This window comes from Corythoichthys intestinalis, chromosome 5, assembly GCF_030265065.1.
Source record: "Corythoichthys intestinalis isolate RoL2023-P3 chromosome 5, ASM3026506v1, whole genome shotgun sequence".
Lineage (NCBI taxonomy): Eukaryota > Metazoa > Chordata > Actinopteri > Syngnathiformes > Syngnathidae > Corythoichthys > Corythoichthys intestinalis.
In genome coordinates, this window is record NC_080399.1 from 47,841,821 (window position 1) to 47,858,993 (window position 17,173).

Genomic DNA, 17,173 nt, shown 5'->3' on the forward strand with positions numbered 1-17,173 from the left:
TTGCTGATCGCTATTTGACATCTGGCACAATAATCTCGCTACATTTGCTTGTTATGCCCCTGCATTGGGTTTTTCTGTTAGTGTGCTGCTCTCGTTTGAAAAAGCCCCCTTTTGATTGGTCAGGAGTGGCTATTGGCCCGCTCTCATTGGTCTGGAGCAGGCCAATAGCGATAGCTGCTTGGTGTTCACGTGTCATCACACAACACAGAGACAGAGTGTAGTTAGCGCCAGGAGAAGAAAAAGGCTGTGATCAAATGTTATAATAATGGACCGGTAAATGGTATCAGCGCCGTCTTTGTTGGTACTCGCCGATACCGATACCACCATTTCGGGCCGGATCGGCGCCCCCTGCCGATACTAGTATCGGTATCAGTGCATCTTTAGTAAATATAATCTACACAAAGAAACTGTAACCCGATCGACTCACATCCTTGAAAAGTAAGGGTTACATTACGTCAGAAACTCGTTCGGTACGCCTCCGTTCCGAACCGAGCACCACGTGCCGAAATGGTTCAATACAAATACATGTACCGTTACACCCTTATCAATTATAAATTATTAAAATGGTCAAATTTGATTTTTATCAAAGACAAATTGGAAATTGAGCTGCATTTTGCAACATGGCGGAAAACAGATGGTCTTATACTACTTCAATAGAATATTCTACATCACAGTATAATATTTATACAAACATTATGTACTTTGCCTTTTAGACCATGTTATATTTTTATATTTTTTGGTAACTTCTCATAAATGTATATGTCAGATGCTAATCTTGTTATTATCTTGACTGTATGCAGGGTACATATCAAATACTAAACGGTGCACTTACAGCTGTTGTTCAAGTAATGTTATTTTTAAAATTGCATAATTCTGAGTAGCACACAGGATCTGATCTAATCAAATCATTTCCATTTTCTTAGCCTCTAAATAAGTCATTATTGTATTAGTAAAACATCTTGTAGCTGAGTACTTATCATAGGCAGATTTCAGCACAATACAGAGTGATTGCATTTTAATCTTTCATCAGCTTTCATGAGCAATTGTTCCACTTGGTTTCGGCCAAATTAAATGAGAGTGGGACTCTCACATGATTAAGTGATTTTCCTCAAAAAAAAAGCCCACAATAAACACTGGTACCCAATCGTGATGCAATTGAACAAATTTGCAGCAAATAAATGTATGCTGCTCAGGATAAGGAATTTAAATACTGAGTGATTTATAGCTTGCGTTATAAGATAATTATTAAATAGCAGGCAAACTATGACGTTGTTATTCTACTTAGAGACAAAAAATGTTTGCTCTAGTTTTTGATAAACCCCTTTTTATGTGGGCTTCGGGTTGCGATAAGTTATTTAAAAAGAATGACCTCACAGGTCATGTTTTTTTTTTTTTAATCAAGTGTGAAAATGCAGGACAGACATAGAAGAACAAGTTTTCACCAACCAAATATTCCCTAAGGAGAATTTGCTGTTCAATCAACCATGATTTTGGAATGTAGAATGAAACCTGAGTGCCCGGAGAAATCCCTCGCATGCATGGGAAGAACATGCAAACTCCACAAAGGATGGCCAGAGCCTGGGATTGATGCCTTGATCAAGGACTGTTAGGCGACATGCTGTCAGTTACTGTGCCACCACAAACAATATATTCTTGCAAAATTTGGAAGCAGTGGGGATTGGGGGCAGGTGGAGTGGCCTGGGAGTCATTGACAGACCGGCCCACTTCATGGACGGTGTTGGAAGCCATACAGCCAGCAACACAAGTACCCCTACCTGTACCTTGATGAAAAAAAACAGCTTTTGATGTTGTTTCAGACAAAAAAATCATTTGGTAAACAATAACCGGAGCCCTCCTTAGCCGAAAGTAAAATAATTATAACGGCATAGTGTTTTTAAGGCATGTTGTGATTTTAATGCAAACAGGATATTGATACAATAAACTATAACACGAGTAAACCATTAGAGAACTGTAACCTGATCAAAGTAACCATGCAGGACTTTTAATGCAAATTTTCTAAATATTGGTTCAGTGAAATGCATCGTTTTGAGTTAGTGAGTAGTCAAAGAGGTTCACTACTAATATTTAACAACATTGGCCTGAATTTATCCAGAATTGTGGATTTACAGTAACACAAAAATTAGAACTATAACCAGTAACCAAATCAAAGTTCACATGTAAGACATTTAATTCGTTTTTCTAAAAATTGGTCCAGTAAAAATGCATAGTTTTTGAGTCGTATTGGAGTAGTCAGAGTCGTCTCCCACTGATATACACCAACCTTGGTCAGAATTTATTCAGATTTCTGGATTTACAGTGCCATAATAATAGGAACTATAACCTACTATCTAGTAAAACGACCCGTTGTTAAGGGGAATCACATAATACAGTGGTACCTCTAAATACGAAGTTAATTCGTTCCAGGACCTTGTTTGTAAGTCGAAATGGTCGTATGTTGAGCAGGATTTATAAGAATAACAATACATTATAATTCCATTAATTCGTTACACAGCCCAAAAACCTACACTTAATCCTTAATATTGCTGTTACTATTGCAAATAGCAAAGCAAAACAAATAAATTACGAATACAAATCAAAATAACAATAATATAATAATAACAACAATAATAATAACACCTGTAATAATGTAACGAATCGGGTTCTAATGTGGCGGACTTTTTTTGCTATACCTGAATGCACCGCGGGGCTGACGTGACGGTGAGCAAGAGAGCGCTATTTTACTTTCTGTTCTGATCCCGGCGTCAACAGCAGTGGACACCAGGTGAGTTGATGGAATAAATGATTAGAAACCTGACGAAGCTGGCGATTTCTTTGGCGATGTTAGCACAATAAGAATTGTCACCTTAACTTATAAAGACTGGGGCACAGAGGAGGACCGCCGGCCAAGATTGACATTCTACGGCCCTGTTGTCGACCCAGTTCATGGATGCACACACCATGTTTATATTTTACTATCATTCACATCTTTGTTTCAATGGTAAGCGTCACCTTTTCTTATTTTTCTCCACTTGCACTAAATTTTTTGGATCCAGTGTTGACTTCTCTCACATGAAAATCAGCCGTGTGTCCGTCTTTCGGCAAAACAAAGAAACTGCGGTGCTGTCAAAAATCGTCGAATTTCGAGAATGTCGTCGGGTGTAGAAACAAATGGCGAGTCAAATTTTACGTCGGATGTCGAAAAGATCGTGTGTCGAAGCGATCATATGTCGAGGTACCACTGTATTGTACTGACGTGACAGCGCACATAACGTACATGTAGATGGAGCGGTTTTAAAATCAGGTGACTTTTTTTCCTTTATTAAATGATGACAATGGTGGTTTTATATATCTTAAAGTGTTGAGAGTGTTTTTAAGAGTTGGGAACAACGCGTGCACACAGAATTCAACTGCCTTGCTGCTCGTTCGGAATGCGTTTACCGTAATTCTCGGATTAGGCGGGTGCGCTAAGTTTAGGGTCCGCTCATTTGACCACGCGAACATGAGTGTCCGCTGGCTTGACCGTAGTCACAAATTCCTACAAATTTCTTTCCGTGTATGTATAAAATATGTAAGGTCGCAGTTCCCGACTGTGTTGTGAAACAAAACCCTACTTATTTTAGGAATTACGACCCTACTTATTTTTCCCTACAGCGGCCCACCGAGGAAACACGGTTTTCACGTGTCCCAGTCCGCCCTTGTTTGGAAGTGCTGATGTAGCCGCATTTCAGGTAGTTCAAATATTCAGGTCTCAAGTATAAATGTATTTATCATAATTGCTGGCCTATACTGCATACCTGACTAGAAGCCTCACTGCCCGAATTTCAGAAAAAAAAATCATATACAATATGAGCCATACATGTTTATGAGCCGTAAGTGTCCTGTTTTAATATGGGATATTTACATAAAGAGATGCTATCCAGAAATATTTGATTAATCAAAAATATCTTTATCAATCAAATAAACACGCACCAACACGTTGAGCTGCATCCTTGTTATTCATATGTAGCGGCTTATTACCAGACGCCACAAGTCCCATTCCTGTTGTATGAGACTGAAACCCTAAAAAACACACCTTACTTAAAAAGAAAAAAGGCACTGTAATTAAAAAGAAGAAAACATAAAATCCACTTTACCTTATCTTCTAAACTTAAAGCAGACAAAATCCTTTTAACAATTCCGTTAACACTTTATTTGACAGTGGGCTCACATGACTGTCATGAGAAATTAAGTCACTTTTGATGGATGTAAAAGATGCTCACTGGACATAAATTCAGTTAGTAACACATTGCCGGATGACACTTAACTCATTTGCTCCCAAAAACGTATAAATGCCAGGCGCTGGACGACCGAGCAGAATGACCGGGACCACCAGTGCAGTGGACGTTGCTGTTGAGTCCGTGCTGCTCGCCAGCAGAGACAGGGGGTGATGAGGGAAAAGTTTACCCCTGCTGTTGCGGTGACAGCTGCTTCATCACTCAGTTAGTTATGTGTAAATAAATTGTTACTTTGCTATCAAAAGCTCTTTTTGTCTTGTTGTTTGTGTTATTTTGTAAAAGCAAAATATTATTCAGATGTTTGGGATGTAACTAAAGCAAAAATAGCTTTGTTAAAGTCAAAGTTATGTTTGAAATGTATGCTTTCACAAAAAGCTCAATTTCTGTTTTATCATCAGAAATTGGAAAATTGCTCAAACTAAGCTATTTTCTAATGCTGATTTCTAAAGAATTGAAAAAGATATGAACTTCGAAGTTTGTCTGAAGTTTTTTCCTGATGAAAGAAGAGAGTCTAATCTTTCTTTTGGTGGGTTCCATGTTTATATAGCAATAGAACAGAATTTTCTGTGGGCCTTGCAAAATTAGTCAAAATCCAGTAAAACGGCCGGGAGCAAAGGGAGTTGCAATGGGGAAAATGGCTGGGAGTGAATGAGTTAATGACATCTGCCGTAAGCATAAATTAATGCTTATGACAGTGTCATGTCATAATTATGAGGGTCTTATGAAAGTCTTGTGAACCCACTGTCAAATAAAGTGTTACCAAAATTCCTGCAATAACATCTAATATACTCGGGCTAGCAGCTATCCGCGCTAGTCATAGCTTGCTGTAGCACACTATGGCAGTCTGTCCTCTTTGAATCAAAATGCACAGGGCTTCCCCGAAAATGTTCTTCTGTGGGGGGGACACATGATGAACCTGATGATGCATGAACTTATAGTCATCTCTCTGATCAAACTTTTCTGGTATTCAATGAAAGAAATGAGATTAATAATTAATAACATCCTAGAAAGATGGCAGTTCGCTTATGCATGTCAAGATCAAACTCATTGCTTTAAAGAGGCATGAAAGCACCTTCTTAGAAGTGATTTATGTTTTTATTGAAGTGACACACATTTTTTTTATTCAAACTTGTCTTTTTTCTTGTCTCTTTTTTTTTCTTTTTGCATTTTAATGTGCTGTGTTTTAACATTTGATTTAAAGACGATGTCTTTACCTTTCATTTAGATCAATACAATTACAGTGTATTAACAGATAAAACAACACTTTTAAACTGCCTGCTGATGCAGTGTGATACTCATTTGACATTCATTTCACATGCAGCCAGTCTTTATATGAACTAACAATGTTAGGTATACAAAGTGTCTATCTAAATTTTGAAAAAGGACTTAATATTGTTGTGTTGTATAACATAAATTTACAAGGTACTAAGGGTGTAACGGTACACGTATTTGTATTGAACCGTTTCGGTACGTGGTGCTCGGTTACCGAACGAGTTTCTGACGTAATGTAACCCTTACTTTTCGAGGCTGTGAGTCGATCGGGTTACAGTTTCTTTGTGTAGATTATATTTACTCCGACTTCTCTACTATAATGAGGACCAACACGGTAGGACAGTATAACCCAGAAACGTCAACGGCGCGACAACGTGGCCACCGCGAGAATGCAGTGAAACACGGGCGTTAAAGTCAATCAGCTTATGCACACCAGTCACAGTGCGGCCGCGTGTTAGACGCGTCCCAGAAGGTTCAACACGACGCACGCGAAAAGAACGGCAGAGTTTATTATTTGACATGAGACGCGACCCTCCTGTGTCAATACTACTACCGGTAGCTAGGATTGGGCAGACCGGAAGTCACTCGTGTAAAAATGCGGTGGATCCGGTCGATTTTCAAACTAATATGCAATCGTAACCCACTTTTTGAGTCCATCAGATCTCTTGAGTGGTAGGTCGGGGCACAGTTGACTTGTCTTTGTTGATTTAATGCTGTCTTCTCTGCTATAATAATAACCAACACGGCCCCGTGTTCAATACAAAACCCTCCTACCACAACAAAACAAGTAGGAACTAATATTCATATAGGAACTAAGGTTATACAACATAAAATATACAATACAAATGAATACTACATCACATTTGCAAAATATAAACACATAATACAATAAATAATAGCCTATTTAAAAAAATAAATTGAAATGAGCTGAAACAGTTGTAATTAAATAATAATAATACACAGATCCTGTTTACACAATTAAATTTATTCATTTCTGTGTGGCGCTTTAACTTGAGAAAATCCACCAATAAAGCTTTTGAAAACCGTTCATAAGAAAAAAAAAATGATTCATTGAGGCATTTCATTTGTAAAATACATGTTAAAATATTTGTCATTGGGATTGCTTTTCTCTTTAGCACAGGACTTCTTTTTGCTTCTTTCTTTCAGAAAGAAAGCTGACCAATACGCGGGGCCTGAAAGGCAAATTGTTGTTGGATTATCTTTAAATACCCGCTACTTTTTGAGCAGAATTCTAGCTTTGTATAGGCTAATGTTCTTACTGTTGAAAGCACAAAGGTGTGTAATAAACAACTAGCACATTTATATTCTGCATTTTGTTTTCTTACTGTACCGAAAATTAACCGAACCGTGACCTCAAAACCGAGGTACGTACCGAACCGCGATTTTTGTATACCGTTACACACCTAAAAGGTACTAATACTATATGTTGACAGTCGCAGCAGACATTACACACCATGCACCAATGTGTAAGCATGTGGCAACTTTTGACTTTGACAGAAACACCAAAAACTGAAAAAGATATTTTTGCTTGATTAGTCAGTTTCACTTAGGAAAGTGCGGATGTGGTTTTCCCGTTTTTTTTTTTTTTTTTTTTTTTTTTACAGATCTCAATTTTCTTGAGAAGTTCTCATTTCTCATTTTTCAGCTGAAGAACCATGGAAACAACTTGGAGACGTGACAGGCATTCTGTTCTGTCTATCAAATGTATGTGCCCATTCAAACTGTACTTTTTGTTGTATTGCACCTGGAATCTATTTAATTTCTTGACATGTGCAATGACCAGAAAGATGATCAGAAATATGCTCAACAAAAACAGCATCTAAAGTACTACCGCAGTATTGACATTTACTATCGACGTTTAAGGACCTTGATGTCATGGACTGACCACAGTCCTCCTCCAAAATTAATACTCCCTATGACGCTCTGTCAGGATCGATTATCTTGACAATGTTTTAACTATGGTCAACCAGGTTTCTCATCTGCACAGTGACTGCTGTATCAAATTTGTTGACACTATAAATTTGACAGCCTGTCACATTTACCCATGCTGTTCTGCTTCATTATCTCATCATGTCTTGATTTAAGGTGGCCTGAAAAAGGGTGCCGAGGCCACATAACAAATGCAGTTTTGTATCTATTCAAACATTATCCAACTTGTTACATGTAGATTTTTTTCTGAACAACCGCATAGGCAACCAATTCATTTTTCATTAAATCACACACTTGTACAAATTGTAGTTCTATAATGGCTGTCATATTTTATGTGCGTGGGAGATGACTTACAGGAATGTCAGCTGCTGCAATGCTCTGCATCTGTGTTCCCGTGAATATTGTGATCACAGGATTTACTGATTCACCGTGTTTTACATGTGCAGCTGTCATACTGCAGCTTTTTAAATGACACACGCGCAGCCCCCCCAACACACACACTTGTATTCCTCTTTTGTCCAGAAAGCTTACAACTGTCCACATATTAAATTATATTATTTAATTATATATATATATATAGAGAGAGAGAGAGAGAGAGAGAGAGAGAGCGAGAGAGAGAGAGAGAGAGAGAGAGAGAGAGAGAGAGAGAGAGAGAGAGAGAGAGAGAGAGAGAGAGAGAGAGAGAGAGAGAGAGAGACAGAGAGGCATATTTATATAAAAGTGGGATCATGTAGATTTGAGTTAGGAGCAGTTGTTTAGTCTACTTGAAATAAAGGTATACAGCACGTACCAACTGGAAAAGGTAAGGATTGGCAAAGGATTTGCATATACCGCTTAGTCTGTGTAATGCACCAGTATACACTCTATCCGCGCTTGATGTTTTTTTCTTGATGCAAAAACATACATACATACAGTATTTTGTGACAGCTTTCCATATTGATGAATTAATTATTTTAACGGTCTGTGTTCACGTGTATTTTTGAGCTGTGAGGTTTCTGTTGCCTGCGACGACAATGCCAATAAATTTGTTTCGTGGGCATTCTTGATTCTCACCATTTCCATCAAGTTCTTTATACAATTTTGCACATTCAAATATACTGCTGTGTGTCCACGTCAGCGGGAACTTGTGATTTTCATCACATTACATACACTGCTGGCCAAAAGTATTGGCACCACCGCAGTTCTGTCAGATATTGCTCAATTTCTCCCAGAAAATGATTGCAATTACAAATGCTTTGGTAGTTATATCTTCATATATTTTCTTGCAATGAAAACACAAAGAGAATGAAAAAAAAGAACAAATCATTATCATTTTACATAAAACTCCAATAATGGGCCGGACCAATACCAATATTTTTGCCGGACAAAAGTATTGGCACCCTCAGCCTAATATTTGGTAGCGCAACCTTTAGACGAAATAACTACGAACAACCGCTTCCGGTATCCATCAATGAGTTTCTTACAATGCTCTGCTGGAATTTTAGACCATTCTTCTTTGGACAACAGCTCCATATCTCTGAGATTTGAAGGGTGTCTTCTCCAAACTGTGGGGACTGTGTTCTTTTCTTTTAAAAAGCTGCACTTTTGTATCATCTTACCAGAGAACTTTCTTCCAAAACGTTTTTGGCTTTATCAGGTAAGTTTTGGGAAACTCCAGCCTCGCTTTTTTTTTTTTTTATGTCTCTGGGTCAGAAGCGGGGTCTCTCTGGGTACCCTACCATAGAGTCCCTTTTCTTTCAGTTGCCGACGGATAGTACGGGTTGACACTGTTGTACCCTTGGACTGCAAGACAGCTTGAACTTGTTTGGATGCTAGTCGAGGTTCTTTACCCACCATCCGTACAATCTTTTGTTGAACTCTCTCGGCAATGTTTCTTTTCCGTCCACATCTAGGGAGGTTAGCCAGTGCTATGGGCTTTACACTTACTGATGACACTGCGCACGGTAGACAAAGGAACATTCAGGTCTTTGGAGAAGGACTTGTAGCCCTCCCCACAATTTTGCTTCTCAAGTCCTTAGACAGTTATTTGGTGTTCTTTCTTTTCTCAATGCTGAATGGGGTACACACAAGGACACAGGACAGAGGTTGAGTCACCTTTAATCCATTTTAACTGGCTGCAAGTGTGATTTAGTTATTTCCACCACCTGTTATGTGCCACAGGTTAGTAACAGGTGCTGTTAATTACACAAATTAGAGAAGCATCACAAAGAGTGATGAATTTTTCAAAGGGTGTCAATACTTTTGTCCTGCCCATTTTTGGAGTTTTGTGTAAAATGATAATGAGTTATTTTTTTCCCCATTCTCTTCTGTGTTTTTTCATTGCAAGCAAAATAAATGAAGATATAACTACCAAAGCATTTGTGATTGCAATCATTTTCTGGGAGAAATCAAGCATTATCTGACAGAATTGCAGGGTGCCATTACTTTTGGCCAGAACTCTACAATGACAGTTGTACAATGTCACGGAAGTATGGTAGTGTGGATGCTCTTAGTTAACCAACTGTGGATCATCACCTTTGCAGTAACTATTAAACAACCAAATATTGACATCATAATGTTATTGCTGTGATAAGCTGTAAAACCTTTCGTAAATTGTGTGTCAAACAGATGGACTCCTTTACTGCCGGTCACAGGCAGGCTGCCAAAAGTCATTGTGTACATGCGCCAACACCGCTAAGAATTTTGGGTTATAGTTTTAGTTACAACATGTAATAGACTAATTCACATAGTAAATAAATGATGAAAATGACTTTAATCATTGTAAAATATTTGTTAGCAATTATTTGACATTATGTGTACTACCGCTCAAATGTTTGGAGGTATCCAGACTCGGGATCCCCAACCACCTGGGACCAGTACCGGTCAGTGGCACATTTGCTACCGGGCCGCAGAGAAATAATAGCAGCAATCTAGTCTATGCCTCTTGACACATCAATATGCCTGTCTACTCTATTGACTAATCCGAGTAGGTATTTGTGTACGTCACCCTCTAGTGGTTGGCCACCATTACTGGGGTGTTTGCACACTTACAGCAGCCCAGAGTCAGTCAATATAAACAGTAACGTTGGCTGCTGTTGACTGTGTGCTGCACATCTCAGCAATCGCGGATGGGGTACTTTTGGTCATTTTGCTAAGATTAGCTTGTCCTTGATAATGACATAGGTGCATCAGATTTATTTCCTGGAAATAGTCAGCCCACATGTTAGCGAAGATGACTAAAAAACAGATATATTTGGACAGCTTTTTTACGGGGAAAAGACCACCTAGTGAGCCAGAAGAGGAGCCTACAACCAAGTCCATTCTGCATAATATGTGGCTAAAAACAAAGCAAATGAGGCAACAAAAGTGAATGCACTGAGAGCATCATACCTCATGATAACCAGCATTGCTAAAGCCAATAAAACTGCCACGATTGAAAAACTCATTGTGACTGCGACCAAGGGTATTTGCGGTCATGTTTTAGGAGAGGTCGCTGTTAAAAATGGTTGATTAAGCGTATGGTTACATTTTCCCTGCACTTAATGTTCGTTTTTAGCCCTGTCATCTTATTTTAAATTTACTGTAATTTTCTGCCACACATTGCTGGTCCATGAAAACAAAAGGCCCACACTGGTCCTTGGTGCAAAAAAGGTTGGGGGCCACTGATCCTGCCAATTTTATGTTTTCTATGAAAAGTCACACTTTTATTCATAAAACAAATTGCAAAAAAGACACAGTCAAGACATTAACCCAAATTATTAAATTAATTAAATTTGATTTAATTAATTAAATTTAATTAATTTAATTAAATTAAATTAGAATAATGATTTTTATTTGAAATAATTAATCATTAGATCTCAACCCTGTTGAGCTGTTGTGGGAGCAGCATGACAGTATGGCAAGTGCTCATGGGGCTGATAGACCCCACTCACCAACGTCACACAATGACGTGTCGCTGTATCCGGCCACCATATTGTCCGTCATTGTTTATCCATATTGTCAATGATTTCGATTGTCGTGCAATTTATAGTGCAATTCATGGAAGCCCCGGTGCTTTCAGACGCTGTAAACTCATTGGATGCGTTGCATAAAATGCGTTATGTGAAAAAGCTTCAGTCTATCCATCCGCCAGATCCATATTTGATGCCTAAATTGATATTTTTCGACCCGCTGTCTTCACCGTCTCTGCCTGACATCTGCTACCCTGATATCTACAACTATCTTGTCCACAGAAACTCAGCCTATTCTCACGAAAGTTTGAAAAACTTTTAAGAGCAGCTCTCTAAGCAACATTACCCCGTGTGACCCTTCCAATTTTCTAAAATGGCGACAATCAATACCAAAAAAAGTTGACTGCGATGGACGACGCTTCAAGGATAGGTGGATATTGGATTATTTCTTCAATAAAATACGCAACAACTGTGTCTGCCACATTTGCAAAGAGACAGTCGCTGTTTTCAAAGAGTTCGATGTGACGTGATATTACCAAACAAGACATGCTGACATGTACGACACCATTACAGGAAGATACGCAGCGAGAAATTAAAGCAACTTGAAGCTAATTTAATTTCACAGCAGCAGTATTTCGCAAGAGCCCGAGGGTCGAAAGAGAACGCCACAAAGCCGAGATTGTTGAAATTATGAATTTAAAAAAATAATAATAAAGCAAATGTGACACACAGAAGGGCTTGCTAAAATTTCTTTAAATGTATTGTTCTACGTAAATCAGCTCAGGTAGCCCCCCACATTTTTACCACACCCCCCCTTTGCAAAAGGTTTGGACACCCCTGTTTAACTGATGATCCGTAGACGAGGCCAGCTTTTTTCACTTGTTGCCAGCTAAATATTATTCAAAAAAATAATGATGGTGGAAGAAATAAGCATCTTGAATTTGAAACTATATGTTGTTGGCGATTAGTCTCGCAATGATCTTAATTGTAGTTGTCAGCCCAAAACCCTCTAAATATATATTAAATGCATCTTACCAGTTATAAAATGACTACTACATAATCTGTGGTGATCGTTTGGTGCCCAGTTTTCTCGTCGAATTGCAGCAGTCCATCTCGCTCTCCTCTCCGGGTCTCTCGGAATACGGTAGAACTTCAAGTCTCTCCGTCTATCTTCTCTGTTACTGCAACCAACCGCCACACACACCTTCACCATTTTGATTATTAATGTTAATGAGCAGAAAAACATGCCATAATAGGAGGAATTTACGTAGCGGTAAGGCGTAAGCACGACGAGCTGACGGACAATATGGCTCGGAGACGAGGTTGTGATGTCATGTGAGTGGGGTCTATAGAAGTGTGCGGTAAAATTTCTCCAGATCAATGCAACAAATTAACAGCTAGAATGCCAGAGGTCTGCAATGATGATAATTGCTGCAAACATAGCATTTTTTGCCAAAAGCTAAGTTTGAAGGATACAAACACTATTTATAGTCAAGATATTGACTATATTTTCAAATATATAGTGCAGGGTTCACTAAATCCGGACCAAGGAGCCACTTTTCCTGTCGTGTTTTCCATGTCTCCCTCCTCCAACACACCTGGATCAATAATCAGGATCATTATCAGGCTTCTGGATAAGTTGCTAATGACATAATCATTTGATTCGGGTGTGTTAGGGGAGAGAGACGTAGAAAACACGACAGGACAGATGGCATCGAGGTCCAGATTTGGTGAACCCTGATATAGTCTATCTGGTAAGACTTAACTTCACAAAGTTTCCACATCTCACTAACCAAGAGTACACCCATTGAGGAACATACACACATAATATCCAAAAATACAAGAAAAATGGGCACATGAAAGGTAAGGGAACAGTTAAAATGGTGAGTTCGCCATCAGTGCATATGGTTAAAATGAATCACCTGTGAGGATTAGTGAGTCATCCCCCTATTATTCAAAGTGTTAACTGTGATTCCAAATCCAACAAATAAAGCCCAATGATTGCCTAATTGTGCTTATACATAGATTAAATTGTATTTACATTTCATGCCAGTTAGTCCAACAGAGATGGGAACAGCTACATGGGCGGGGAAATGTTAGATCCGAGCCCAGTAATCCCAGTAGGGACACAAGGCAGGGTGCCCGCCCCTCAAAGCCAATAGTCAATGAGACACTAACCACACCCTATGACCCAGGTCGGCCCCGCAGCCCTTCGAAATACCCTTGCCAGCCCACAAGAGCAGTGCGGCAGCAGCCAACCAAAACCCAAGAAGAAAACTTAAGAGTGATTGTTTGAATGAAAGATTGTTTGTCTATGTATGTCCTGAGACTGGCAGGCAACCAGTTCTGGGTATACCCGACTCCAGTCCTAAGTTAGTTGCGATAGAGTACAACACTCCAGCAACCAATGTGACGATAAGCAGTAGCAGAGATTAATCTATAATTTAATCTAAGGCTATGTTCATACTCCAGATCTTAATGCACAAATCCAATTTTTTGTCATGTCATGTTTTTTTGGCGTTCCCGTTCAGACTGCCTTTGTCCATTGAGACCGTTCAACTATTACGCATGTGCACTGATTCGCAGACCAACACGCGCTGAGCAAGAAGACCCACATGCGCACAAGCATCAAAACAAATGACTACACATGCTGGCTGTCATCCGTCATTCCAGGGCGATCATATTTTGATTTTCAAAAAGAGGACACAAATAACAGACATAAATAATTCCCGTTTAGGCTTATATTCAAAGTTTCTGTGGATTGATAGCATGCACTCACTGTCCGTGCATGTCACACACACATACGGCAGTTTGCCCCGACTCTCAGCCGTGTAAGCAATCTTAAAATATTGCTCATATAGAGCAGAGAGAAAACCAATCGTTCTCAGGCTTATCCTCAACCCATTTTTATTTTTTTATGACTGTTGCCAAGCCCGACCCTTCCCCAAAAGCCATGTTCAAGGCAAGCTAGGCGCTAACAGACAGCTGCACCGGTTTCGTAGCCAACGTCTTTCTCGCTCTTTGGTGTCGTAATTGCTGCATGAATTCCGATTTTGGAGACTTGGCAGTTCAGACCGCCGCGACGTCCTGGAAAAATGTGGCCCAGATAGGATTTAATCCACATACAAAAGTGACCCAGATCGGATTTGAAATGGTCCACTTCTGTGCGACTTGTCCCGTTCAGACCGTCAAGTTAATGCCTCACTCGAGTTGGAAAAACACGAAAAAATCGGATTCGTGCATTAAGACCTGTGGCCTATACTACGAACCGAGTTCAACCTCTCCAGAAGTAATCCAGTTTACCAGCGGGTAACCGGAGTTGACAAAACCTGGTTGTCTAGTTTGTGCTCAATCGGTGCTACGACGCTGATTATGAGGTTGATTAGTCGAACCTGTGTCAACCCAGTCAGAGTTACTGCGCGTTCACATAAAAGGGGACGGAGAGCAGAGTCAAACACTACTTGTGACGATGGCACGGGCACCTTACTTCACAGAGGAGGAATGCGCGATGATTAAAATCCACCCTCACCGCGAAATCCAACACCGATTCGGCGAGTTGAACGCGACGGGTCTGTTGACAGCGAATTTAAAGATCGTGTGATTTGTGAATGCGTCAATATGCCAGTTTACTTATGTCCATGAAAAGAAATAAAGCCTGCTGTCAGGACAATAAAAGAAGATTTGGTACGTTAACAGTAAGAAATAATTTATCGCGCATCACCACATGAAGCAGGATGATTGTTTGTTTAGTCTCCTTGACTGTATGAATACGTATGTTCTTTTTTTTAGTTTGGGCCTAAAAAATCCAGCTCGACCCGACCCGAGTCCGATCAATCAACTTGATTTGCAGGCCCATAAAAAAATTTTTTGTTATATTTGTGAGGACTCAGGAGAAGAAGAAAATGCCGGGATGCCATGCGTTGTTGCGTAAATTAAAGCCCGTCTTTTGTAACGAATTTTCGCTGACAAACAAGACTGTAAGATGCATATTCAATAAACATTTATATCTTTTATATTTTTGCGTCTGTCCTATCAGTGGATTTGACAATTTAATCTCTTCGAGTTGGCAGAAAAAAATGCAAGTTTTCTCAATGTTTAAATAGTCTACATATTTTTTCTATGATTATTATAAATATTTACACAACGAAATAACCCTGGAAAGTCCGTTAAATATATTTCTTGTATGAGAGCAAAGCTCCGCATTCGTTTACATTCAGCGATTTCAACAATCAATTTGAAGCGTTTCCATACCCCACTCCGAATCGCACGGCATACAGTGTTCTTACGCAGATATTCAGCATCACCGATGGACTCATGGAATACATATATTGTTCCTGGCAAAAGAGCGCACGGACAGGCACACAAGCTGAGCGGTTGTGAGGGCCTGACTCGGCGGGTTACATTAGTGACGTCCGCCTCGATCAGTTGGCACAGGTAAAGAATTTCCTCACTTGAAAATATGTCTTTCATGGAGAACATCTTCCGGGTACGCCAGCGAATTTTGGCGGTCCCGAAATACCCGTGCCCTCCGGAGAGAGCCCCTCACAAACGCGCCAATGTCGTATGGGTCGTCCAAGTACGGTGTCATTGTCAGGAGGACACGTCCGCGGAGGGGTGCTGTTTAAATAGAGCGTGGTTAATTGGAATCCTGATGTTAAGCAAGATCTAACTCTGACACGACCAGGTTTGGCGTGTGGCGTGTGTTGCCATGGCAACACTTCTCGGTTCCAACATATCCACCTTTCGTAGTCTCGCATAGCCGCGAACTTACGTCGCACGTGATAAAGTTACTCTCGAAGTTACCCTGCTAAGCCAGAAAACCGGCTTCGTAGTATAGGCCACTGCAGTATGAACCTAAGCCTAAGTCATTCCACAAACTGGTACTTTATACACATTCGTCTTAAAGACATGTAATGTGTGTATATGACAAAGACTCAATAAACTTTTGAAACAGAAAAAAAAAATTATCCTTCCAATTATAAGGCAGAACAGATGTGTTCCCAAATAAACTTGGACTTGAAAATCCTATCAAGATTATTATTATCATCCTTAAAACAACAATTAAGATTATCTCGTTAAAAAAATTAATAAATAACATATTAATATGTTTTTGAGAGCGACACTATAGCTTCCAAAAAAATCATATAACTACATTATTGGTAATGAATGAGTTAAGAACATTTGCTTCCTCAGCAGATTGCACCATGTCGATGTGTCCATTCTCTTTATTAAAAATGTGATTCAGCAGTGTGGTAGCCTGAAGCGATAGTTGATAGTCCATTTTAAAGACACAATCTCCCAGTGGAATATACAAAGCAAGCAACTTAAACCCCGTGTCCTGGGTCTGTTCTCCTGAGACAGTAAAAGTGCAATTGTAAGTCTTTTCAGTGATGTCAGTCTTGTTTATTTTAGTTTTTGTTTCAACGTAAGGGACAACATGAAACACTTTGCCAATAGATGACTATGCTGTAGGCATTCTTTCCAATTTCAGTATTGATTTTCTTTGAGGGTCGAGAAGAAACAGGAAGGTTGCTTTTAAAAAAAGAAAAAAAAAAAAAAAACTTTAGACAAAGAGAGAGAGACAAAAACACTGAAAATTTGTAGCTGTAGGCAATATTATGGTAGTGTTGATGCACTGCTAGGAATGTATACACTATAAAATAATTTGACAGAGATTAGTCCTTAATCGTTTCCTGTATATTGATTGTATGTAATGGATGTCCACGTGATTTTATGGGTTTTCAAAGT